Source organism: Carassius carassius, chromosome 44 (genome assembly GCF_963082965.1).
Source record: "Carassius carassius chromosome 44, fCarCar2.1, whole genome shotgun sequence".
NCBI lineage: Eukaryota > Metazoa > Chordata > Actinopteri > Cypriniformes > Cyprinidae > Carassius > Carassius carassius.
This window is the reverse complement of record NC_081798.1, coordinates 14,846,537-14,872,535: the sequence shown is the minus strand read 5'-3', so window position 1 is coordinate 14,872,535 and position 25,999 is coordinate 14,846,537. Positions and strand designations below refer to the sequence as shown.

The window sequence follows — 25,999 nt, the reverse complement described above, 5'->3', positions numbered from 1 at the left end:
TTAAATTAAATAATAAAAAAGTACATACAAACTATTAACATTTTACTTTTTTGGGATCATCATTGTATATATTTTTCAGCATTATTTTAAATCTTTATGTGAAAATATTTTGTTTCAAAAAATTAGTTGATAGTTTCTTATTTAATGCTATGACATTCACTTTTTTGTCTGTTGGCTAGAAGTATTGAGAGAGTGATGGCAATTAAAAGTACTTACTCTCTAAGTCCCATAATTAGTATCTAAAACAATCAAGTTAGAGTAATTACAGTATATCCTGCTTACTAAAAAAAGGCTCAATCTTCAATAAAAATCTTGCTTATTTTACTCAAGTTCACTAGGTTCAAAGGCTGTGACCTTCACACTTTCTTCACACAACTGCCATTCCCGGTGAGTAGGGCCATGTTTCGCTGTTAGGAAGTTATTGTGTGTCTCTGAGCATCGAGGAGAACACTGAGGCAGTGTTGAGTCAGTCAGGCGCTCGGCAGATGAGGGAAGACTCCACATGTTGGCATGTCCGCAACAATGGAAGAGAGTAACAGTGGTCCAAACAGGGCATATCGTTTCATGTTGGCCCATCAAATGACATTCTGTGCCAGTGTCCACACACCAGCCCCAAACAAAGGGACACCCTCTCCAGTCTTCCCTGATGTTCTTCTCTTGAGTCACATGATATCGTGAGGGGATGTCACCATGACCAGATGGCAAATCTATATACTGTTGACACCTCTGATGAACCCGAGCGAAGAAATGGGATGCCAAAGCTCAGATGATGACATGAAAGGAGCCCCAATCACATTCAAGGTCTCAGGACAAAGGATACTAGGCGTTCATTTCCTTTTTACCAATAACACTATTGGTTGAGTAGAGTGAGACAATGTTTAATTGACTTGCAGCATACTTGGCGAGAATTAACGGTGTTGTAATTGGAGTCACCTTCCATCAAATCTGAATAAAGCATTTTAATTGTGCCCCTTAAAGCCTGACACATATATTTTTTTAAATGGAACCTTTAGACAAAATATGAGTATCATATCTGATACATCGGGCTTTTACAGCTCATATGGTATTATATAGGAAAATATGGAGCTCATACCCGAAGAGTAAATAACTAAAGTAAATGCAATACAACTACTAATAGATAAACAAATAAACATTCCTCAGATGATCTCATTTTTTATTCTCATATTTTCACATTATTTTTCTATAAAAAAAACATTGTGGATAATCAAGTAAACCTATGCTGATTCAATCTAGTAAGAGTTCATCTTTAAATATTATGAACAATATAAGTAATTCTTATATTTACTTTGAAAAATCAGTAAAGATTTCACAGCAAAAAGACAAATCTATTATAACCTGAAGGGAGAACTTTTTAGAATGATATTAAAGGGGTCATATGATGCGATTTCAATTTTTCCTTTCTCTTTGGAGTGTTACAAACTCTTGGTGTATAAAGAAGATCTGTAAAGTTGCAAAGACTGTAAAAATCTGTAAAGTCTCAAATCCAAAGAGATATTCTTTATAAAAGTTTTTTATAAAAGTTAAGATTCAACCACGCCCTCCTAAAATGGCTCATCCTAACACAGCCCCACATGTCTACATCACAATGTGGGAAGATTTGCATCAGCCACCCAAATGTTCACACAAAGAAAGAAGGTATAACTTTTATTCTCGCTGTTGCCAGCAGCATGCAATGTTTCTGTGCACAAAGGCTGTTTCTATATTTCTATATATATATTCTAAGTGGGGCACTTCCAACTTTGCAATGATAGTCTGGCGCTTCAGTTTCACAGACTGTAAGTATGTTTACATATTTAAAGAATTTGCCACTGATGATTCAAACGTGAGTTTTGAGCAGTGTAGAGTAGCGCTTGTTGTTTGTCGTTTCTCTGATCCCAAACACAGACACGGTTTTATGTTTATGCAGCACGAAACTCAACACAACCCGTATAAATACAGTATAAGTCATTATAATAAGTAATTATGTCCCCACTGGATGCAACAAATGCCTCGTTTATAATGGGTTTTATTGCTTTTGACTTGTTACACCATCACATTTTGATAAGGGGCATAACATTTCCGTCACACGCTTGAGGTATTCAGCCAATCACAACGCACTGGATAGCTGGCCAATCAGAGCACACCTTGCTTTTCAGAACGGGATTAAAATAACTGAGAAGCTCTGGTAATAATTACTTTACCCCATCACCTCTCCATGAAAAATGTATCCCGTCCAAATAGGGCTTAAGTAAGGCTGGGGAAAAAAATTGCAAGTCATCCTCTCTGTCAAAATCTTCAAGACATGTTTACATCTAACTCTGCTTGTAAACAAGGCACAGCATATCCGGGTTCTACGTCAGAAAGGCATCTCCTGCTTCAACAGATCCACATGCATGCATCGATGCTCTTGTGAACGGGCGTTGAAGACTGACAGGGAAGAGAAGAAATTGTTGAATAAAGTAGAAATTTTGTTTTCTTTCTGCAGAAAAAAATATTCTCAGAGATTTATAAAATTATGTTTGAATCACTGATGTCACATGGACTATTTTAAAGAAGTCCTTACTACCTTTCTGGGCCTTGAACGTTGTAGTTGTATTGCTATCTATGGAGGGTCAGTAAACTCTCGGATTTCATCCAAAATATCTTCATTTGTGTTCCGTAGATTAACGAAGGTCTTGCGTGTTTGGAATGACATGAGGGGGAGTAATTCATGACAGATTTGACAGACATGACACATGTATCAGTTAATGGTTTTCATAATGACTGTTTAATAACCATAACATGCATTAAAGGGTTAGTTCAACCGAGAATGTAAATTCGTCCATTTTCTACTCACCTTCGAAGCATCCTTGTTTATTAAGTTTGAAATCTGGATATTTATCTTACAAAAACTCATGTATTCACTACAGGGGGCCTTTATTCACCCCCCTGAGCCATATGAGGGACGTTTTATTACAGATGCGTGCACTTTATTTCACGTCTTCTGAACAGTTAACAACAAACACCAGCTTACCCCATTGAAAGGCTTGGAAGAGCAAGGACCATTTTTAAGATAACTTCGATTGGATTAATCTGAAAGTGGAAAGAGCCTTTACGTTATTTTATTTTTATTTTTTTATGTTTGATATGTTAGGCTGCAGCCTACAACTATCACATGTTTTTAAATTAACTTTTAAAAAATTCATTTCAAATTGATTTTTAAGGATGTTATAATGTTATATTATAATGTTATTGTTATTGTATTGTATTGTATTATTGTTTTATTTCGTTATTTGATCTCTGTTTACAAAACAAAATATATGTTGCAGTTAGTTTGAAAACTGTCCTTTTGTGCCACCTGGCAGTAGTTTTGTGAACAACTTTAACACTTGCACTTGACTTGCAGTTAACGCAGTGGCCCTGCGGTGTAGTCATTTTGGTTGGCCACCCACTGTATGTATCAAACTTTAATATAATATACCTATACTTGTCTGTTTTTGTCTAGAATCTAGTACTTATTCATAAACTGTAAATTAGTGTCAAATAACATTGTTAAAACCTAGCACACTCACATTTTACATTTTACGCATGAATTTATTGTGGTAATCAAGAATTTACCTTCTCAAAATAATTATTCCACCCACCAAGTATTTTAATTCAAACTGAAAAACACACAATATAGAAAATATTTAATTCAGCACAGACAAAAATTAAGGGGAAAAGTTTTTTGTCCTGTACATTCTTTAGAGTTGCATTAGAATTGTGATTCTGAAGTGCACATTCATGGACACTTTACTATCCCATGAAGCCACAGAAGAGGAGTTGTGAATGGCAGTGGAGCGACACTGCTAGGTCACATGACAATAACAACATACCAAATGTAGTATGTCATTACTTCTACTATTAATTTAGGAGGGTGCTAGTCACATATAATAATGAAGGCAGGCACCATGTAGCACATTTATGAATGGTTAAACAGATTGTGTTACAACTCACTGCATGTTACAACACTCCCCTGACGTCTCTACTTAATAATTCACAAGAACTAATTTAAAACCTCAGTGACGCACAATCGTGAATTGCTTATTATAGTGTTTAAATTGCTAAACAAAACATAAGTATCCACAAATGGGGCATCATACAAAAGACATCTTATCTTGTGCAGTGATGGAGGTCCTGTCTGTGTTTTCAGCCCACTCCAAGCACACAACTGACCCTACTGAGAGCTGTCACATCAACACTCACAATCTGCTTAGGATGTGAAGTGCTTTCAACAGAACCAGTGATAACAGACCAGCTGCCCTGTATCTGTGTTCAATAACATCCTCTCTTTCTTTTTGGCTCTATTGTGTTATTCTATTCAGCAATTTTTGGAGCAGCACACATGCATTAATTTCGACATGCATGAAGAGTGCTAATTAATTTTGTTATGAAACTTTTGAATCTAAATTTGGAAATGAATGATAGGCCCAAATTTTGTCAATCAATAAATAATCTACAATCTTAGACTAAAAAAATAAATAATAATAATAATAAATAATAAAGAAAAATACTTAGAAAATGGAAAATTCTCACGCCACCCAAGATGTAGACAAGTCTGTTTCTCTATAATTGGAGAAATTTTGCATTATATCACTTGATTACCAAGTGATACTCTGCAGTGAATGGGTGCTGTCCTCTCACATCAAAGTCCACTGACATATTTGTTTACTTGTTTTTGTAAATGATGCTTGATCTGTGCATATTTCTCCACTGATTCAGACGAGATTACTTTTTTCACTGGAGGAAGTGTCATTATGGATTATGGGTTATAAGGAGGCAACAGTTAAAAGTTGAAAACGTCTTAATGATGAAATTGTTTATTACAAGCATGCAGCTTTTCATTTCACAAACTGTTCATTGATGGATTCCAATATTCACTGCACAAATATTGAATGGTGAGCAAGTGATATTACTAAATTTCTCCAAATCTGTTCAGATCAACAAACAGTCCTTACAATGAGTTATTTAGCAAATTTTCATTTTTGGTTGAATTATTCCTTTAAGAAGAACAGTCACCTTGAGTCGTGTATCCTAACCATGCTTTGGATTCAAACTCTCTTACACCACACTATCATTTAATTTTCACACATATTGTGCAAATTAAGGGGAAGTCGTGGCCTAATGGTTAGAGAGTCGGACTCCCAATCGAAAGGTTGTGAGTTCGTGTCCCGGGCCGGCAGGAATTGTGGGTGGGGGGAGTGCATGTACAGTTCTCTCTCCACCTTCAATACCACGACTTAGGTGCCCTTGAGCAAGGCATCGAACCCCCAACTGCTCCCCGGGCGCCGCAGCATAAATGGCTGCCCACTGCTCCGGATGTGTGCTCACAGTGTGTATGTGTGTGTGTTCACTGCTCTGTGTGTGTGCATTTCGGATGGGTTAAATGCAGAGCACAAATTCTGAGTATGGGTCACCATACTTGGCTGAATGTCACGTCACTTTCACTTTTTCACTTTTTTTTTTTAATTATGTTAGTTTAAAAAAAAACAGCTGCACTCATCACAAACAATCAAACATCAGACCCTACAAAAACTAACATGGTTCAGATCTGACCACCTGTTCCGGAGCGTGACCTCTAATGTGTGACTTCACATCACACTGAAATTGAATTCTATCTCAAATACAAAACAGCCGTCCCAAAATGCCTTGGGATAAGAATAAATAAACTTTGTTGAAACATTTCTTATTGAACCACCTTTTAAACATCTCTAAAATGGAATAGTTTGTCAAGTGATGTTCCAGATAAATTTCTGTATATTCGGAAAGGGCATATAATAAGAAAATCAGGAACAATGTATATCAACTTTGTGCACAAAGAATCATATTTCATGTATTCACCTGTTATCTTCAAATGTCACTTTAGATAACTGGGAAACGCTAAGAGCAGACCTTAGACATCTAAGACGAGGTGTATTCAAAATGACAGGATTAGAGAGAAATCAATTCTTTTGAAGTCAAGATGTGATTTTAATGCTCTGTCTAACACCCCCTGTGGTTGCACAGAACTAAACAGAAAGGAAGAGAAGGAGAGAGACAGGGAAATCCTGTTTTCACTCCTCCTCAGCTAATCACTGGTTAGAGCACAGCACCTTCTGTGCCTTAATCTACCACCTCAACCACCTGACATGCTCTAGAACACACGATACTGAATATCTCAGCTTCACCTAGGTCACTTCTGCTGGGTCGCATCTGCTACCCAGACGCTCTGGGATGATAAAAGGCACAGGTGCACACAGGAACACAAGAAACTCCTGTCCATTCATACACTGAAACTGTACTGTAGTGAGTCTTGACATGAAGTCTGGAGGGGGAAAAAACTTGATGCCAGTGAGAGGTGAGGTATAAACTTACTAGTTATAGGCTGGCAGCTAGATCTTAGGTAATCTTTGTGTCAAAAAAAAAAATAATCAGAAAATTGTAATTTAATAACTCTAAAAATGGTGTAATAATAAAAAAAGATCGGTAACGCTTTATTTGAAGGTGTCTTTGTTGCACTGATCACGTGCACTTACTATTACATTAACAATAAATTATGCATAATTGCATGCAAGTAACCCTAAACTAAGCCCTAATCCTTACCCTAACCATAGAGTAAGTACATGTAGTAATTATTACTCAGTACTTAAAATGTATATTACACAGTAACAAGGGCACCTTGGAATAGTAAACGAAAATCTATTAAAATTGTAATCTACTAATATAATAGTATTATATATATATATATATATATATATATATATATATATATATATATATATATATATATATATATATATATATATATATATATAATGACCTTAAAACAGTCATGAGGATCTTTTTGTTTTTTTGTTTTTTTTAAGCAAACAGTTACACCACACTGGCATTTCATCACATCATTGACTGTGTCTCTGGATCCCTACTGGACTGTCTACTTGGACAGCATTTTGGGTTATTATGGGCGCATGCAGACTTTTGGGGAATCAGATGCTTTCCTCTTCACGCACTCACTAAGTTCAGCTGATTAGGATTTAAGTTTTATATCTGCACACGCACTTAGGATAACATAAAAAAATGCTGTCTAGGTAAGCCCCAAGATTTGAGACATTAGCGGGCAGTAAAGTTTCTGCTGTTACTAAGCGAGATAAAGTATTACACACTCACTGATATTCAAATCAACCTCACAAGGAATTAAAGCACGTTTAGTATATTTAGAAATAAATATTCAAGATGTCCATGAGTCACAGGGGCAGTAGTTCTATATCCTTTGAGGAATAATAATGTAATTGTTATAAAACTACGTCTAAAATGTGGGTCACAGCGGACTAAAAACATGGGAAACTGCGACATATATCGTGTCTATGACAGATGGAATTTATTATATGAATAATATCACAAATTAAAAACGTTCAGTCTTACCGGACGGATTTTCTTTGATGGTGAATTTCTGAGAAAAGTCCTTCAGATGAAGCTCTCCCCGTGGTTTACCTCGGATAAAACATGTAACACCACAAAACTTAAGGATGGGGATGTGAGGACCGTCCTCTGTGAATTACTGCCGTTTCATTGACTTGGAGCCCGTGAGCCGGTTTTGACTGATTTTTAGAGTGGGCTGTAACGACTCTTCAGTTTCCCCGCCTCCGATTGTCTAGACCTCGCAGCGACCAATGCACTCACTCCGGGCAATCGTCGTCACGCGCAGGACGCAACGCTCCCGTTTCGCGCGCTGATTAACGTGGCGCCTTCAGCTTGTGTCGAGTCGCGTCGCGCCACTAGCATTTAATTGGTCGAGGATGTATATGGTGCTACGTCACAATTCGCAACCGATCACTTGCTGCTGATGGAGTGATGATGGACGCGAGAAAAGAGACATTGAAAACTGACATCAAATCTAACTGTGCATCAAATATTAGCACTGTTATAATAACATTATCTATCTATCTATCTATCTATCTATCTATCTATCTATCTATCTATCTATCTATCTATCTATCTATCTATCTATCTATCTACAGGTGCATCTCAATAAATTTGAATGTCCTGGAAAAGTTCATTCATTTCAGCAATTCAACTCAAATGATGAAACTCGTGTATTAAATAATAAAAAAAATAAAGTCTTTGGTTCTTTTAATTGTGATGATTTTGCCTCCGATTTAACAAAAACCCACCAATTCACTATCACAACAAATTAGAATTCTTCATAAGAATTGTTGGCCTACTGGAAAGTATGTTCATTTATTGTACATGTAGGCTACTCAATACTTGGTAGGGGCTCATTTTGCTTTAATTACTGCCTCAATTCGGCGTGGCATGGAGGTGATCAGGTTTGTGACACTGCTGAGGTGGTATGGAAGCCCAGGTTTCTTTGACAGTGGCCTTCAGCTCATCTGCATTTTTTGGTCTCTTGTTTTTCATTTTCCTCTTCACAATACCCTAATAGACAATACCACTATAGATTCTCTATTGAGTTCAGGTCTGGTGAGTTTGCTAGCCAGTCAAGCACACCAACACCATGGTCATTCAATCAAATCCTGCTGGATGAAATGAACTCAGCATCTTCAAAAAGCTGGTCAGCAGAAGGAAGCATGAAGTGCTCCAAGATGTCTTGGTAAACGGGTGCAGTGACTTTGATTTTCAAAAAACACAATGGACCAACACCATCAGATGACACTGCACCCCAAATCATCACAGACTGTGGAAACTTAACACTGGACTTCAAGCAACTTGGGCTATTAGCTTCTCCACCCTTCCTCCAGACTCTAGGACCTTGGTTTCCAAATTAAATACAAAACTTGCTCTCATCAGAAAAGAGGACTTTGGACCACTGGGCAACAGTGCAGTTCTTCTTCTCCTTAGCCCAGGTAAGACGCCTCTGACGTTGTCTGTGCTTCAGCAAATTCCTTGACCTTCTGTGTGTGGTGACTCTTGATGCCTTGACCCCAGCCTCAGTCCATTCCTTGTGAAGTTCACTCAAATTCTCGAATCAATTTTGCTTGACATTCTTCATAAGGCTGCGGTTCTCTCGGTTGGTTGTGCATCTTTTCCTTCCACACTTATTCCTTCCACTCAACTTTCTGTTAACATGCTTGGATACAGCACTCTGTGAATATCCAGCTTCTTTGGCAATTAATGTTTGTGGCTTACCCTCCTTGTGAAGGGTGTCAATGATTGTCTTCTGGAAAACTGTCAGATCAGCAGTCTTCCCCATGATTGTGTAGCCTAGTGAACCAAACTGAAAGACCATTTTGAAGGCTCAGGAAACCTTTGCAGGTGTTTTGAGTTGATTAGCTGACTGGCATGTCACATATTTTAATTTGTTGAGATAGTGAATTGGTGGGTTTTTGTTGAATGTGAGCCAAAATCATCACAACTACTTCAGTCTGTGTGTATAGAATTTAACACACGAGTTTCACAATTTGAGTTGAATTGCTGAAATAAATTAACTTTTCCACTACATTCTAATTTATTGAGATGCACCTGTATCTATCTATCCGTCTGTCTGTCTATCTATCTGTAATTTCTAAGCTACACCTCCATCAATTACTTTAATATCACTCTTTTTTTTACTAAGATCTCTGTGAATATCTGCTTTGGCAAAATATTTACTGTATTTTCACAGTAAATAAGGAGTATCAACACATTCAAAAAAATTATGCAATATTTTGCTACTTCAAATGCTTGAGATTTACATTTTGATATTTTGATCATTTATTTCTCTATCCCCAGGCAACTGAATATAAAATCTGTAAAACCTCTGTGAATGTGTTTGCCACAAAATTCTCCACATTTCATCCAGTAGTTATTGAGATGTGATGTAGAACAGTTAACTGCTTTTCCCCCCTCAATGGCTCAAATTTTCTTCAGCATTCAGCATTCTGTTGATTAGGAAAATTTGTGGTTAATTTGGATTCAGATACAGGTCATTATGGCTATTGGAGAGGTACGCAGCATCTAATTCTGTATGTGTGTGTGTTTTAGAGGGACTAGAAGGGGTGACAGCATGTGTGCAATGTATGGGTCTCTACATAAAGACAATGATAGACACAAGTCATATATCCGGCATGTGGCCGCATAGCAAGGATATACAATATCGACAAATCCCCAACAATACAATGACTTCAAAGACCAGTTTAATATTGAGCATGGATGTCACACAGTGCTGTGGCTATGGGGAGCTAGATCTTAAAGGCAGAGGCATATCCCCAACCACTGTGTCCTGCTGTACTGGTCACAGGTGCGTCAGTACAGCTGCATCCATAGCACACATGTAGCACAGCAGTGAGGATCTCCGGACAGCCTTTGGGGGAAAGTTAAAGGGGCCACACTGTGTACCTTCGCACAGCCAGAGTCTGAAATACTCATTTCCTTAACAACCTCACTACCAGGAATTATGGGAATTCATATTCATAATTAAAATTATATGGAGCATAAAAAAATTATTTTTTATTTGTACGTATACATTTAATATTTTTGAGAATTGTAATTTGTTATTTTGAATGATTTAAATGAATTTTTGATGACCTTTAAACATTAAATATATTTTGTGCATGTTTATTTATTTTTTGTAATTGTATGTATATTTACATGATTGAAGTTTGCAATGGAAAAATAGTCAACATAAAAAGGTGAATATATTTTAGGAATAGTACAGAAAAGGATTCTAAATGTGAGCTGATGCGTAATCTTTGACACTTCATTATGATGTGATATCGAAAATGTCTTTGCACTTTTTTTGTTTGTTCCCTTTTTGGTGTTCACTGAGCAAATTTTTATGAATAAAGAATATTTTATGCAGGCTTTTGTGCTATTTTACCATAATTCATATTGAGTAAAATATCTTAAGATATGGCAATGCTCTTAATATATGGCAATAATAAGAATATCATGCTACAATGAAAAAAATGAGTGTAGGATACTTTATTTTATGCTCAAAAATTGGTAGTGAATTTCATGATAAATTACAAAGAATTTATTCAGAACACTGAATTAAACATGACATTTTGAAACAGAAAGACTGAAAAGGTACTTTCTTGCAATCTTTGTTTTATTTATAACTTCAGTATCCCATTCGATACAAATGCTTTTTGAAATAAAAGCCTCTTAAAGAAGTTATTCTGTTGTTGTAAAAGTGTAGATTTAAAGACTGAGTTAGATGTTTTGACAAAGGATGAAAAAGGAAAAGGCACAATTTAAACATAAAAAGCACTAGATCTTAAATTTTCATGTTTTTCAGTCGTTTAAAAGTGACAGCACTTCTGCTAAATCTCTCTGACTGTAGGCTATTCCTGCTTTGATTCATGTTTTGAACAGGCGCAGGCCACTGACAGGGTGAGATAATTACTTTAGACACAAGTAAGTTGCATATATAAATTCAGATCCGTCAAACATTTCCGTTAACTAGCAGCACATGATGCATCTGTTGACGAGGTAAAAATGTTGACATACAGTAACGTCATTGCTGCAGCTTGGCCCAGCACCCCTAATTAGGAGAACGTGGGAAGGGAAAAATCTAGCACAGATAATTAACTCCATTGAACATGTTGTGCTACTCCTGTTGTTGGACATTAACGATCAAACTCAATCAAGGCCAGTTTTTACAGCCCACCCCAACTTCTTATGGGGGAGGGCACTTTTTACACTGTTGTGGATAGAGAAACATTTCTCAGAAACCCTTACAGTGTATAATACAAAATTCTAATCACATCTTGTTAAAATGATTGCATAATCCCTCACTCTGTTTTTTTAAACAATGAAAAGAGACCAAATTTTTTATTTCTTTATTTTAACCAGAAACCATCAGGATTATGTGGCCGGTTTACTGTGTTAGGTGTAAGTTATAATATTGCAGATTTTCAACTAGACTATTCTTTTATACTGTAGTCATGGAAATTGACTTGCCACGTGGCTTGTGGCACAGAAGCTGGCTTTATTAAAAACAGTAGTGAAATACTAATCATGTCTGACAGTGAAAAATTTGGGCTTATGTTAATCAGGACCTCTGGCAGTATGCCTTAAATCTAAGACATTATGAATTCATATTACATAGAGCTAAATTGGCCATGTATTCATAAAGACATAAAACATCATTAGCGTTTTTCATTACCTGAATGCATCAGTGGATGAATCATTACCTCAAAAGGATAGTTCACCCAAAATAATAATAAATAAACATGAACTTGAAACTTAGTTTTAATAAACTCTAGTCCAAACAAGATTGAACCACTTTGAATTGAATTATATAAGAGAAAAAAATTACATTTAAAACAAAAATCTGAAACAACATGATCAATATACGTACACATATAAATATATATATATATATATATAAACTCACCTGAAGGATTATTAAGAACACCATACTAATACTGTGTTTGACCCCCTTTCGCCTTCAGAACTGCTTTAATTCTACGTGGCATTGATTCAACAAGGTGCTGAAAGCATTCTTTAGAAATGTTGGCACATATCATATTGATAGGATAGCATCTTGCAGTTGATGGAGATTTGTGGGATGCACATCCAGGGCACGAAGCTCTCGTTCCACCACATCCCAAAGATGCTCTATTGGGTTGAGATCTGGTGACTGTGGGGGCCATTTTAGTACAGTGAACTCATTGTCATGTTCAAGAAACCAATTTGAAATGATTCGAGCTTTGTGACATGGTGCATTATCCTGCTGGAAGTAGCCATCAGAAGATGGGTACATGGTGGTCATAAAGAGATGGACATGGTCAGAAACAGTGCTCAGGTAGGCCCAATAGGCACTAAGGGGCCTAAAGCGTGCCAAGAAAACATCCCCCACACCATTACACCACCACCACCAGCCTGCACAGTGGTAACAAGGCATGATGGATCCATGTTGTAGCCTCTTTTTCCTATTTGTGGTGGAGATGAGTGGTACCCGGTGGGGTCTTCTGCTGTTGTAGGCCATCCGCCTCAAGGTTGTGCGTGTTGTGGCTTCACAAATGCTTTGCTGCTTACCTCGGTTGTAACGAGTGGTTATTTCAGTCAAAGTTGCTCTTCTATCAGCTTGAATCAGTCAGCCCATTCTCCTCTGACCTCTAGCATCAACAAGGCATTTTCGTCCACAGGACTGCCGCATACTGGATGTTTTTCCCTTTTCACACCATTCTTTGTAAACCCTAGAAATGGTTGTGCTTGAAAATCCCAGTAACTGAGCAGATTGTGAAATACTCAGACCGGCCCGTCTGGCACCAACAACCATGCCACGCTCAAAATTACTTAAATCACCTTTCTTTCCCATTCTGACATTCAGTCTGGAGTTCAGGAGATTGTCTTGACCAGGACCACATCCCTAAATGCATTGAAGCAAATGCCATGTGACTGGTTGATTAGATAATTGCATTAATGAGAAATTTCCTAATGTTCCTAATAATCCTTTAGGTGAGTGTATATATATATATATATATATATACACACATTTAAGCAGCAAGCACTTTGAAGGTTATTTCAGGTTACTATAAAATGAAACATGAGAGACTATAAAAGCTCTCAGATCTAGTGCTAAGAAATGGAACAAAAGAAGGTGCAGCACCTCTAAACATTGCATAATACAGTGTACAGCAGCAGCACAATCAGTCTTTGAACGGTTTATCAACATTAGACATCTGTCATACCATAAACGTCATGTTTGTTGTTCTTCTCTGGATATCAAAGGTCAGAGATCACTTTCACAGAGTAAGTTCAGAGAGCAAATCCCCCCACCCATCCACTCAAACCCCCTTGCTCCCCCCTCAGGTCTTCACACGGCCCGCACCGCAGTGCTCGGATGCTCCACTGGGAACAAAGAACCGCTGAGCATTGTTCCTCCCCATGTGCGGAATTCCGCAAGCAGGCCAGGTGCACCTCTATTAGGGCTCAGACATGATGAGGAGGCCCCGGGGGGGCCCGAGAGTGCAGATGGAATTCGATTGAAAGTGAAGCTCAAATGAAAACCAGAACAAGTCCAGATTTGAAAGATTACAGCAGTCTACAAACACAAACAGAGACATAAAAACATACTAAATTTAACCCAGGGACGGTACAGGGAAATGTACAAAACAACAAAAGTGTAGGTGCTTGGGGAAAGCTATAGATGAACCTGCTGATGTTGACACGGCTGGAAATAGAAGTACGGTTCAGTGAGGTGAAGCAGTTCATGCTATGGTAAATATGACTAACCTCATCTACACCACCCCATTGTACAATTCAAAGGCATTCAGAAATCATTTATAAGTCTTTTCAAGAATATTACAAATCTTGAACAATTTTTTTCAAAGCAATCAATTTAATTTATCAATTTAAGTCTTAATGCATAACTTAATGCATAACCCTTAAACCATTCTTACATTTTTTATCAGTGTATCATTGTATAAGTCTTTAAACTGGTCGATCTAGTTGTCATAAACTATCAAGAATTTTTTCTACACATTTCTTAAAGACTTTTTAAAATTCGCCATGAATAGTGCAAGTAAATCTTGACTTTCACTGATGAAGAGAATGTAGATCAGCTAATGATAAACCAATTCTCTGAAATAGCTCAAAGGTGCATCTCATGAACCTTCAATTGGAAAGAATATATATACAGAGGACAAGAGGACAACACAGAAGTTACAAATTCTGGCAATGGAATTTCTAATTCTGTATTTGTGTGTGTGTATGTATATATATATATATATATATATATATATATATCTTACAATGATATTGTAACGTGTGTGTGTGTGTGTGTGTGTGTGTGTGTGTTTTGTCAGACCACTAGTAAAAGTGTAACAGTAAATCCCATCCAGTCTCTTTCAATCACTATCCCACAGTGTACTGTATGTGTAAATTTGTACTTTTGAAATGGATATGAAGCAGACAGAATTGCAGCCTTCTGCATTTCAGTACAGAAACTGTCATCCATGCCACGGACGGACGGACGGACAGAAAGACAGACAGACAGACAGACAGACAGACAGACAGATAGATAGACTGGATTTTTACTATAACCATATTACCATTTTGGACATTCTGGTTGTCAAACCAGATCACATTCATAGTTAATGTGCTAGCTAAAAATAATTAGTTTGATACTTTATAATCTAATGCAATGGAATGATTTTGTCCAAACACAGGATATTGTCTAATCCAGCCAAACATCATGTGCACACACAAGAAGAATATGACAGCCAAAAAACACAAACTGCCTCTTAGAAACACTTAAGAAAATAAAAACTTTCAGAGCTACTCCCACTGAGAAAGCCATACAAAAGTATTTTCCAACCAGATCCATTGTAGAATTTGCAGTAGTAAAAACTGTGGGAAACATGAGCAATAATAACCTCAGTGTCTTGAAAACAGGTATTGGCATGACAAATTACCAATCTCTTCAGTTTTCCATAGCTCAAAACACTTTTTGTTTATACCCAAAATAGTATTTCTGAAATGAAAGGTTACAAAAGAGCTTTGTAATTACCCTGTGCGCTCATGTACAAACACTCGTTTTCCTTTCCATTCAAACATTTTTTTTTCAAACACTGTGAAAGTAGCAACAAATACAGGTGGTAACTCCAATTGTACACAAATTGTAATATCCTGTTATGGTGATCTGATACTTTTTTAATTCAAAGTTTCCATTTACACAGAAAATGAATACAAAACCTGGATTTTATCCAGTGGATTTGGTTACTGAGGAAAATCAGGTCAAGTAGCCTAGTTTTAGGACAAAAAGCTTCAAGTCTCCAAAACATAGCTGTCCAGTGATACCCAAGATTTGAAGCAAAAGTAAATTCACAGTGGGTTTATTTAGTTAGGGTGGATAGAATGCAACCCCACAGAGTCTCACAGGTAAAACCAGATTAAAACAATAATAAAAAAGTTATCTTCCACAAATGAAGTCTGTGTCTGTGCTTTATAGAGTTTATTGGGTTCAGATGTTGTCCATTTAGACAGCTGCAAGGACCGTATCAGACAAACTATCGGCTTGAATCACTCCTACATGGCTTTTTATATATTGTTTATTCTGACAGCAAATTTTGATTTAGTTTCAGTCATAATCTTTTGTTTTAGTCATATTTTAGTCATCTGAATTGTTTTTAGTTTTAGTCTAGTTTTAATAGATTGATTATCATAAGATTTTAGTCGACTAAATCTACAGCAAATTTTGTCAGCTAAAATCTAAATGGGTTTAGTTACAGTGCATTTATGAAGCATTTCTCTAAAATTTCCTAAGTCATTATATAGATTTGATATTAAGGTTTTATCATGATAGATACCGATTAAACTGCGGTGACACACAACATGCCTTTATGTTAAATAAAATAAAACCACTTCTCATAAAGGAAAAGAACATGGGCTACTTTTTAATGAAATACTAATGGTTATACAGGCTTATTATGCATTCTGTATAACAATGTGTTGAGACTATATTCTTAATTCTTTCAAGCAGACATATTTATTTATATAAATAAATTTGGATTAATTTTTAGGGCTACTACATTTTTTCAGTCAAGAGTGATTTTCTGTCTTTCTTTTGTTGCTTGATTAACATCAAAGGCTCGGACAATAGCAACTAAATTAGGCTACTGTCTCTTTAAAACCGAATGCACAGCTGCAGTAGATGCATTGTGATGCATGCAATAACTGATATACGTTCTCCCTACTGTTTACGTTCACTTAAGACGTAATCAACTGTGTTTACATAAATACTCATCAAAAATTACAAAATGACAAAAATTATGACGAAAATTCAACGAAATCGACACTCATACAGTATTGCATTTTTTTCCTTTGTGTCTTTTCTGTCTCAGGTCTCAGAATTCCTCAAACATCAATAAACACATGCAGAAGTGGAAAATTTAAATTGATTATAAAATGAAAATCTAATTTTAATTTATCCTTTGAAATAAAAGAGCTTAATGTGCTATGAAGACACTTTTACTAACTGATATCAAACAGATGAATACAATAACATGTAACAGCCCACATTACACATAAAAACAGTTTGCTATAGGCAAAAAGAGCTATAAATGGCCAAAGGTGTTGCATGTGGTGTTGAAACACCCTGTTTCCACAATGTTGTAAGAGATCTGGGTTTAATTAAAATTTTCATTTGCTATTGAGCAAAATAGGGATTGCTGACTGATAATTGTTTTATTGAACTCCTTGGCATTTTTATAGAAGTATCAAGGCAAAGTATAAAACACTGCCCATTTAAGCCTGTAAATCGGCATATTACAATAATTTCAAAAATAATTACAAAAATGAAGACTGGAATAGCTTTTTACCATCACAGGAATAAGTTACTTAAATTACATTTGAAAATATATTAAAGTCTTGTAACAATATTTCACAATATTACTGTTTTTACTGCATTTTTATCAAATAAATGCAGCCTTGGTGAGCATAAGAGACTAGTTTCTTTCTTAACTGCAGTGTATAGTTTATTTTTGCTTAAGAAACCATGACCGACACTGTAAGTGGACATCAGGAAATGAACCCTGTTATTACCCAAAATACCCTATTTCAAACCAATGGTGGTAAGAGGTCAGTCTATAATCAAAGTTTTTATGTGTATACTTGTATATGCTCTTAAATGTTTAATGCTGACACACAAAACAGTTCTTTCCTGGGTCTTAACACAATACACAGACAAGGAAAAATTACAGTGACTGCCGGCGCCGGTGGCTCAACACCCTCCACTGAGAAACCCAAAGCCTCTTCAAGTTCCCACTGAACTGAAGCCAGAGCACTAAAACTACAGAACAGAGCCACCTGAGGACAGTCTGTTCCAAAAGGTCAGCGGGGAAGACATGTGAGGAATTATGCATGTAATGTGTCTAGATTTATCTTGCACAATAAATTAAAGCAGTCCAAGTGATATTAATTAGGCCAAAGGTACAAGAGAGAGTGTTAAAGGCACTTGGCTGTTCTGGTGCTAATATACTTCCTACTGAAACAGGAAATTAGGGTGGAACATATCAAAGTGCTAGTCCTTTTTATTAGCCAATAGCTTCAAAGTAAACGACATGAACTAAAAGCCCCAAAAATTCTAGTAAGATTAATTTAGAATAGCAACCACACAGCAACATCCTAGTAACCACCCAGAACACTACAGAAACCACAGTGCTGAGAATGACTGATTACATGTAATCAGATTAAAAAAAGAAGTACTGTATTTGAATTTGGATTATATTACATTTGAAAATACATGTAATCAGACCACAGCACTTTCATTGATTACATGTTTACATATTATTCACACAACATCAATAAATTAAATAACTTATGGATTCTTATACACATTCAAAAAGTTGTGAACATTCACACACAAGGTCTAGTCACTAGTCAGGTGGGTAAAATTACACTGTAAATTGAGAGGCCACACTGCATTTAAACACTGGATTTAACAAAAAATGATTTCAATTCTATGGCATTTTTCTCAACATTTCAACACTGAACACATTCATGTTTATTTACCCTGAAGTAGCTTCACGAACGACGGTTTGGAAAACCATGACGTAGTATAATGTTTAAAGCACTTCATGTTGTAATTAACAACAACTACAATATATTTTCTTTCTCTTTGTATTTTATATTAATATGGTACAAGATTACCTTATTTACATCAATAGAGAAAGTAATGTAAAAGTCATCAAAACGTAGTCTGATTATGTCATCTAAAATACAGTATGTATGTCATGGATTATATTATTAACAATTTTTATCATGTAATTCGGGATCAGTAGCAAACTGCAATTCTGTAAGTAATTTACCCAACACTGCAAATAGTAACACCCTGGCAACCATTCAGAACACTAACAACTATTTAGAATACCTTAGCAACTGCAAAGTGATTTAATGATGACTGTACGCTAATGTGATGTTCTTTTCATCTGTTGTCGACTATTCAGGGATCCTGCAAGAGATACGCATGTCCAGTTCGTCCAGCACGTCTCTGCTTGCAACCCATTGTAAACTAATCTCTTTGGAAGCAGCAAGGATCAAATGCCCTCATGTGACTATCTGTGTTCCACAACAGTGTCCCACTTTCTCAAGGGATTCGGTGGCTCTGAGGGACATTGACATACATTCATCAGCGAACTGTTGTCCTTAAAAAGACCTTAAACTTTCCATTCTATGAGAACGATTCATTTGGGTCTCAGATTAGCGGAGAACAGCACTAACACTGAGATTGATGAGCTCAGCGCTCCTCTTTGTCTTGGACAGATGGCTGTCTGGATTGTAAGTGCGAAAGGAAAATAAAACTCAGAATTCAGATCTGAGATTCTTAAGAAGATTCTTCTGTGTCATTAATAAGGAAACTCAGTGTTAACAGTGTTCTTCAAACATTGCATCCGTTTTTCAAGTCTGGATCACACTTAATGTAATGATGTACAGTAATCCATCTTGCACTATTTGCGTGACAATAATGAATGTTAACTCAAACAATCTGCTTTGCTGAAAAAAAGCATGCCATTTGTTTTCAAATAGATCAGAACACCATATCAACAGACTAGCAAACATCTAGAACCCCACAGCAACTATTTACATTAGCAAAGCCCTGATACATCATCAGAATCCACGGTTTTGACATGATTTAAATACTGATTTAATGTTTACTCATCTTGTTAATTAACAGTAAACAGCTGGCAGCTAGATTTGCCTGCATAATGCTGTGATTCTACAGTACACCTACTGTAATTAGAACAACAGTTTATTACCGTAAAAATATAAGATGTACAGTATAACACTGTAGGTGTTTGGTTGAAATATACTGTTTTAGTATTCATACTGTAAACTCATAAACTTTATTACTGTAAAATGTATTCAAGTACCGTAAAATGTGATTTTTATGTTATTTATGATTTAAAATTTACGTTGAAAATTTGAAATTAAAACCACAGAAAATGACTTAAACACAAATGGCTCTGACAAAAAATGGTTTCAAAACATTAGGCTTTTATTAAAGCCATTAATATATGAGATGCATCATTTCCACTGCACCATTGGATTTGAACAGAACACAATGCTCTGACTTCACATGTGGTTGCATAATAGAATATAGAAACTTTACAGAAAGATGTAGTTGCACAACAAAATGCTGTGATTTCACATGAACACTGATTTGGAGAACACTGTGCTGTCTTCAAATGAACATCTGGTTTTAGAACAGAATTCTGTGACTTCACATAAACATCTACTATAGCTGCAGAACACAACGCTTTGACTTTGCATTGCTAAACAAAGCCCCACTCAAAGTCCAAAAGGTTTTTCATGAGGGTGAACATGATGATTCACAGTTGAAGCCTTTTTATGGACAAGTTTCCCTGTCTTCTTGGATATCACCTTCACCTAACTGGCCTTTGTTCCTCTCTCAGGGTTCAATCCAAAGAAGTGCCTAAAAAGCAATATAGAAATATGAAAAATTAGTCTTGGTAAGTCATGATTTGTATTATCTTGCAACTCTACATTTCTGCCATATAAATATTACTTTGACACAATATGTACTGTTAAAGCACTATACAAATTAACAAGATTTGAACTGAATATTGACAAACTTTTATCCTTAAAGGGTTAGTTCCACCCCCCCCCCCCCCCCCCCCCCCCAAAGTAATAAAATACTGTAAATGTAATCAATTACGCACAACCATAAGGCTTTTGTTCATTTTCAGAACACAAATGAAAATATTTTTTATCAATTCTGAGATTTCTGTCTCTTCGCTCTATTCACTCAAAACTCTGACCCTTCAAAACATTCATAAACAGATCATAAAATAAATCCATATAAACCAAGCAGTTCAATGCAAGCATAAAATTGCATTTACCTTAAGTAGGCCATGAGGAAAACTCCTGGAATATGTTGTTTTATACAGTAAAAATAAACAGTAGTTTGCAATTAATAGTTTATTTCGCAAAGCTATCATCACAGTATTCAGCTGTATTTACTTACTGTATGAAAATTCCTGTATTTTTACAGTAAAAAGTTTGTCTGACCCATATTCCACAACCTTTTTTTATTTATTGCTGGTCTATATGTTATTATTTTCTTCTTCCTGAAAATTCACACAGATCTCAACCCCAGAATATGGATTATGAACCAGCCTGGCCTAAATGGAACAGCACATTTAAAAAACGGATAAATAGGACCAAAACATCACAGTCGTTACCAATAAGAGAGGAAAGCAGGACCAAACAAAAAGAGGTTATCTACAGTTGCCCTGTGATGCTGATTTCATCAGTGCTTAGGCAGCTGTGAATGATTTAACGGGTTATGACAGACACGTCTTCCTGTTATACCAAAGATGTCATCAGTTGCCCAATGCAGTTCTAGCTCTGAGAAAATGATTGCACTTAAGCACAGAAAGACACCTCAATGGATTAGATAATAGGTATGTGACAGAATAAATAGCGTGCTATGAAAAGAATCATGTGCTCCTGCATTTATCATGTCAAAAGTACAGCTTAAAAACATTTTATTGACTATTATCACATTTTTCTCATATAGACAAGACATTTTTTGTCCATTCATTATTAATACACTGAGAGCAGGCAGTTGCTATAAACACAAAAACCACAATCAATAACTCTGTATACTGGCTTGAGGTCTCTGCTAGTGTTGTATGTCGGCCACCTGAATATCTTTGGATTTGTCAGAGCATTATGAATTTACAGGACATTCTCTCTTTCAGACTTTCAGACTATTGGTGCAGACTGAGCTAAAGAACATGGAACGCCACAGGCACCAGACGACTCTGCTATAATCTATAAAATATTAGCTGACCCCATGCTGCTTCAAGACGAGGGCGAATTAAATACAGGTCATGGGGACCACTGATTCTCTGAGTTATTTGTTTCAAGTTCATTTTTAATAAATTCCTCAGCAGCCCTAAGCAAAAAACCACTACTACTGAAACTATATTGAGAATAGAACAAACGGAGAGCTGGGTTGGGTTAAAGATTAAGAAAATTGAAACACTTCTGAGCCCAGACTAATCTGATGGCAAGACCCAAGCAATTTCATTTTTATTGTATAGGTTGAGGAAAAGGAGACCTGATAATTATATTTATAATAATTCCAATCCAATCAAGCACTCTCACCATTCACACCTCCTGCATCCCCCCTCTCCCCCACACCTGCAATACAGATCAGCGATGATGCGGTGCGCCAGGTCTTCCGGGAGCAGAAAAGGAAAAAAGCACCAGGCCCAGATTGTGTTACACCAGCCTGTCTGAAATCCTGTGCTGACCAGCTGGCCCCCATCTTCACAAAGATCTTCAACAGATCGCTGGAGCTGTGCGAAGTCCCTTCATGCTTCAAACGCTCCACCATCATCCTCATCCCAAAGAAATCCAAAATTACAGAACTAAATGACTACAGGCCTGTGGCTCTAACATCTGTAGTCATGAAGTCATTTGAAAAACTGGTGCTGGCCCACCTGAAGGACATCACTGGACCCTTGCTAGATCCTCTTCAGTTTGCCTACAGAGCAAACAGGTCTGTGGACGATGCAGTAAACATTGGACTGCATTATGTTCTGCAACACCTAGACAGACCGGGGACCTATGTGAGGATCCTGTTTGTGGACTTCAGCTCGGCTTTTAATACGATCATGCCAAACCTCCTCCTGCCCAAACTAACTCAGCTCTCCGTGCCCACCTCCGTCTGTCAGTGGATCAACAGCTTCCTGACAGACAGGCAGCAGCTAGTGAGGCTGGGAAAATACACATCCAGCACCCGTACTATCAGCACCGGAGCTCCCCAGGGCTGTGTTCTCTCCCCACTGCTCTTCTCCCTGTACACTAATGACTGCACATCTAAGGACCCCTCTGTCAAGCTCCTGAAGTTTGCAGATGACACCACACTCATCGGCCTCATTCAGGACGGCGACGAGTCTGCTTACAGACAGGAGGTTAAAGAGCTGGCTGTCTGGTGCACTCTCAACAACCTGGAGCTTAACACGCTCAAAACAGTGGAGATGACTGTGGACTTCAGGAGAAACCCCCCTGCACTCCCCCCACTCACCATCATGAACAGCACTGTGACTGCAGTGGAGTCATTCAGGTTCCTGGGCACCACTATCTCTCAGGACCTGAAGTGGGACATTCACATTGACTCCATTGTGAAAAAGGCCCAGCAGAGGTTGTACTTCCTTCGCCAGCTGAGGAAGTTTAACCTGCCACAGGATCTGCTGAAACAGTTCTACTCCACCATCATCAAATCCATCCTCTGCACTTCAGTAACTGTCTGGTTCAGCTCAGCTTCTAAATCGGACCTCAGAAGACTACAGAGGGTAGTCCAGACTGCTGAGCGAATCATCGGTTCAACTCTCCCATCTATTCAAGAACTGTACTTATCCAGAGTGAGCAAAAGGGCTGTTAAAATCACTCTGGACTCCTCACATCCAGCACACTCCCTCTTTGAACTGTTGCCATCTGGTCGACGCTACAGAGCACTGAGCGCCAGAACGACCAGACACAGGAACAGTTTCTTCCCTCAGGCAATCCATCTTATGAACAGCTGATACACACTGAACACACTGAACACACTACACTTTATATTTATATACACATACACTTAATTTATCTAACACACATACTTAGTATACACTTAAATTTTGCACATAATATACATGTACATACATAACTGCATTTTTGTAATATACCTGCCTACAATTGTCAATTTGTATATTGTCATTCCTTGTCTACTTATTTGTATTTTTTGTATTTTTATATTCTTTTATTATGTGTTTTATATTCTGTTGCTGTCATTCTGTTGTACTGCGGAGCTTCTGTCACGAAAACAAATTCCTCGTATGTGTAAACATACCTGGCAATAAAAGCTCATTCTGATTCTGATTCTGATTAATTGTGGTAAAAGTTCACTGGGCGACAGAAAAATACAGGTCACCAACCTCATTTTCAGAATTGGTTATTTACTGTTTAAGTATTGAAATATTTAAGCACACTCTTAAAAATAAATATGTTTTTTTTTTGCTGGCATCAATGGTTCCATTAAGAACATTTAACATCCATAGAACCTTTCCATTGGACAAATGGTTCTTTACAGTGGAAAAACATTAAAATGATAGTTTAAATAAAGTGGATCTATTAAGAACTGTTCACTATAAGATTCTTATGAAGAAACAAAATGTTTCTTTTTTATTTTTGGTCTAGTGAATTTTTATGCATTTATCTATACAACATGTATAATATTTGTCCATGCAAAAGCAGGGAATTTTTTTTTTTTTTTTTTTTTGACAAAACAACTATCCATCCACAATGGCCTTGTTTACTCTGGTTTATACTGGTTGGATAACAAACACTGTGGACAGATCATGAAGAATGGAGCAGAGCATGCATGAGGCAATGTGGGTATTGAGGCTGTACGAAGAGAGGCAAAGTGTGAAACTGCCAGGCAGCCACCCACCAATCTGTGAAAATCTGCCTTTGCCTTAACTGCTTGCTTTAGACTGAATTAAGTAGCCTATTACATGATCTAAAAGGGTTTTTAAGAATTAAAAGCTATTCAGCCTGCATCTACACAAAGCAAATAACAAAAAGAGATAGTCAGACCGGCGCTTCCAACAGGAGTAAAAACAACACAGACAACAATTACATAAGCATTCTGATGGCAGTCAACGAGCAAGACCGCTCCAAGTAACAGATCGCCTACAAAGCTTTAATAAATTCAAGAATGCCCTATTTATTTTACACACACAATCTAGCTGTTTTGTAAATGAAAGCAAGAGATTCTAGCATTAGAACGCTATAATTATCTGTCATATTCATCATATCCTAAAAGCGCCTTTCTTTAACCAGACATTTTCCAAGTACAGCTAAGCCGACCACACAAGCTCAGAAAAAGTCTTAAAGGTATAGCTCTGATGTCATTCCAAACCCATAACATATTGTTTTATATCTTTAAAAAAAAGTGTTCTGAAATAATTTATATATATAAGTTATATATAATAAACTGCAAGAGTGTGTCTGCCTCCCGAACAATGTTATGTAGGTTATTCAAGAGTTTAGGTGCTAAATAGGAAAAGGCTCTGCCACCCGCTGTTGATCTTGATTTTCTAGATATTATCAAATTGCCTGAGTTTTGAGAAAACAGCGGACATGGAAGACTATAATGTAACAAGAGCGCGTTCAAATACTGAGGTGCTAAACCATTCAGGGCTTTATAATTAATAAGCAAGATTTTAAAATCTATACAGTGTTTAATAGGAAGCCAGTGCAGTGTTGACAGAACCGGGCTAACATGGTCATACTTCCTAGTTCTGGTAAGAACTGTAGCTGCTGCATTTTGGACTAGCTGGAGTTTGTTTATTAAGCGTGCAGAACAACCACCCAATAAAGCATTACAATAATCTAATCTTGAAGTCATAAACGCATGGATTAACATTTCTGCATTTGACACTGAGAGCATAGGTCGTAATTTAGATATATTTTTGAGATGGAAAAAAAGATTTACAAATGCTAGAAATGTGGAGTTTTTAGGTCCTCTAATTAACACCTCTGTTTTTTTTCAGAATTTATCAGCAAGAAATTACTCGTCATCCAGTTTTTTACATCGACTATGCGTACCGTTAGTTTTTCAAATTGGTATGTTTCGCTTGGCCGCGAAGAAATATAGAGCTGAGTATAATCAACATTACAGTGAAAGCTAACACCGTGTTTCCTGATGATATCTCCCAAGGGTAACATGTAAAGTGTGAAGAGTAACGGCCCTAGTACTGAGCCTTCAGGTACTCCATACTGCACTTGTGATTGATATGATATCTCTTCATTCACTGCTACGAATTTATGGCGGTCATATAAGTATGATTTAAACCATGCCAATGCACTTCCATTAAAGGAGCCGTATGTAGGATTGTGGCCAAAACTGGTACTGCAATCACTATAAAAATACTGAAGAGCAGTGTATCCCCTCCCACTACCCCCTGACTCGAGGTTGCCGGATAAGCTGCAGGATTCAGCAGAAACGTAGGCTGGTTCAATGAGCTTCCAATGGAAATAA

General features: G+C 36.9%; 1 protein-coding gene across 2 annotated transcripts in view; it reads right to left on the bottom strand.

The window, feature by feature from the left end:
- The window catches only part of LOC132126381 (sodium-coupled neutral amino acid transporter 3-like), a 40,983-nt gene extending 33,334 nt beyond the window's left edge, over window positions 1–7,649 (bottom strand). The window contains exon 1 of one of the 2 annotated variants that reach the window (XM_059537597.1): window positions 7,420–7,649. The gene's annotated coding sequence lies outside the window, so the exon portion shown is untranslated. The remainder of the gene's footprint in view (window positions 1–7,419) is intronic. The other variant, XM_059537598.1, reaches the window with a different exon arrangement.
- Between the last annotated feature and the right edge of the window lie 18,350 nt (window positions 7,650–25,999).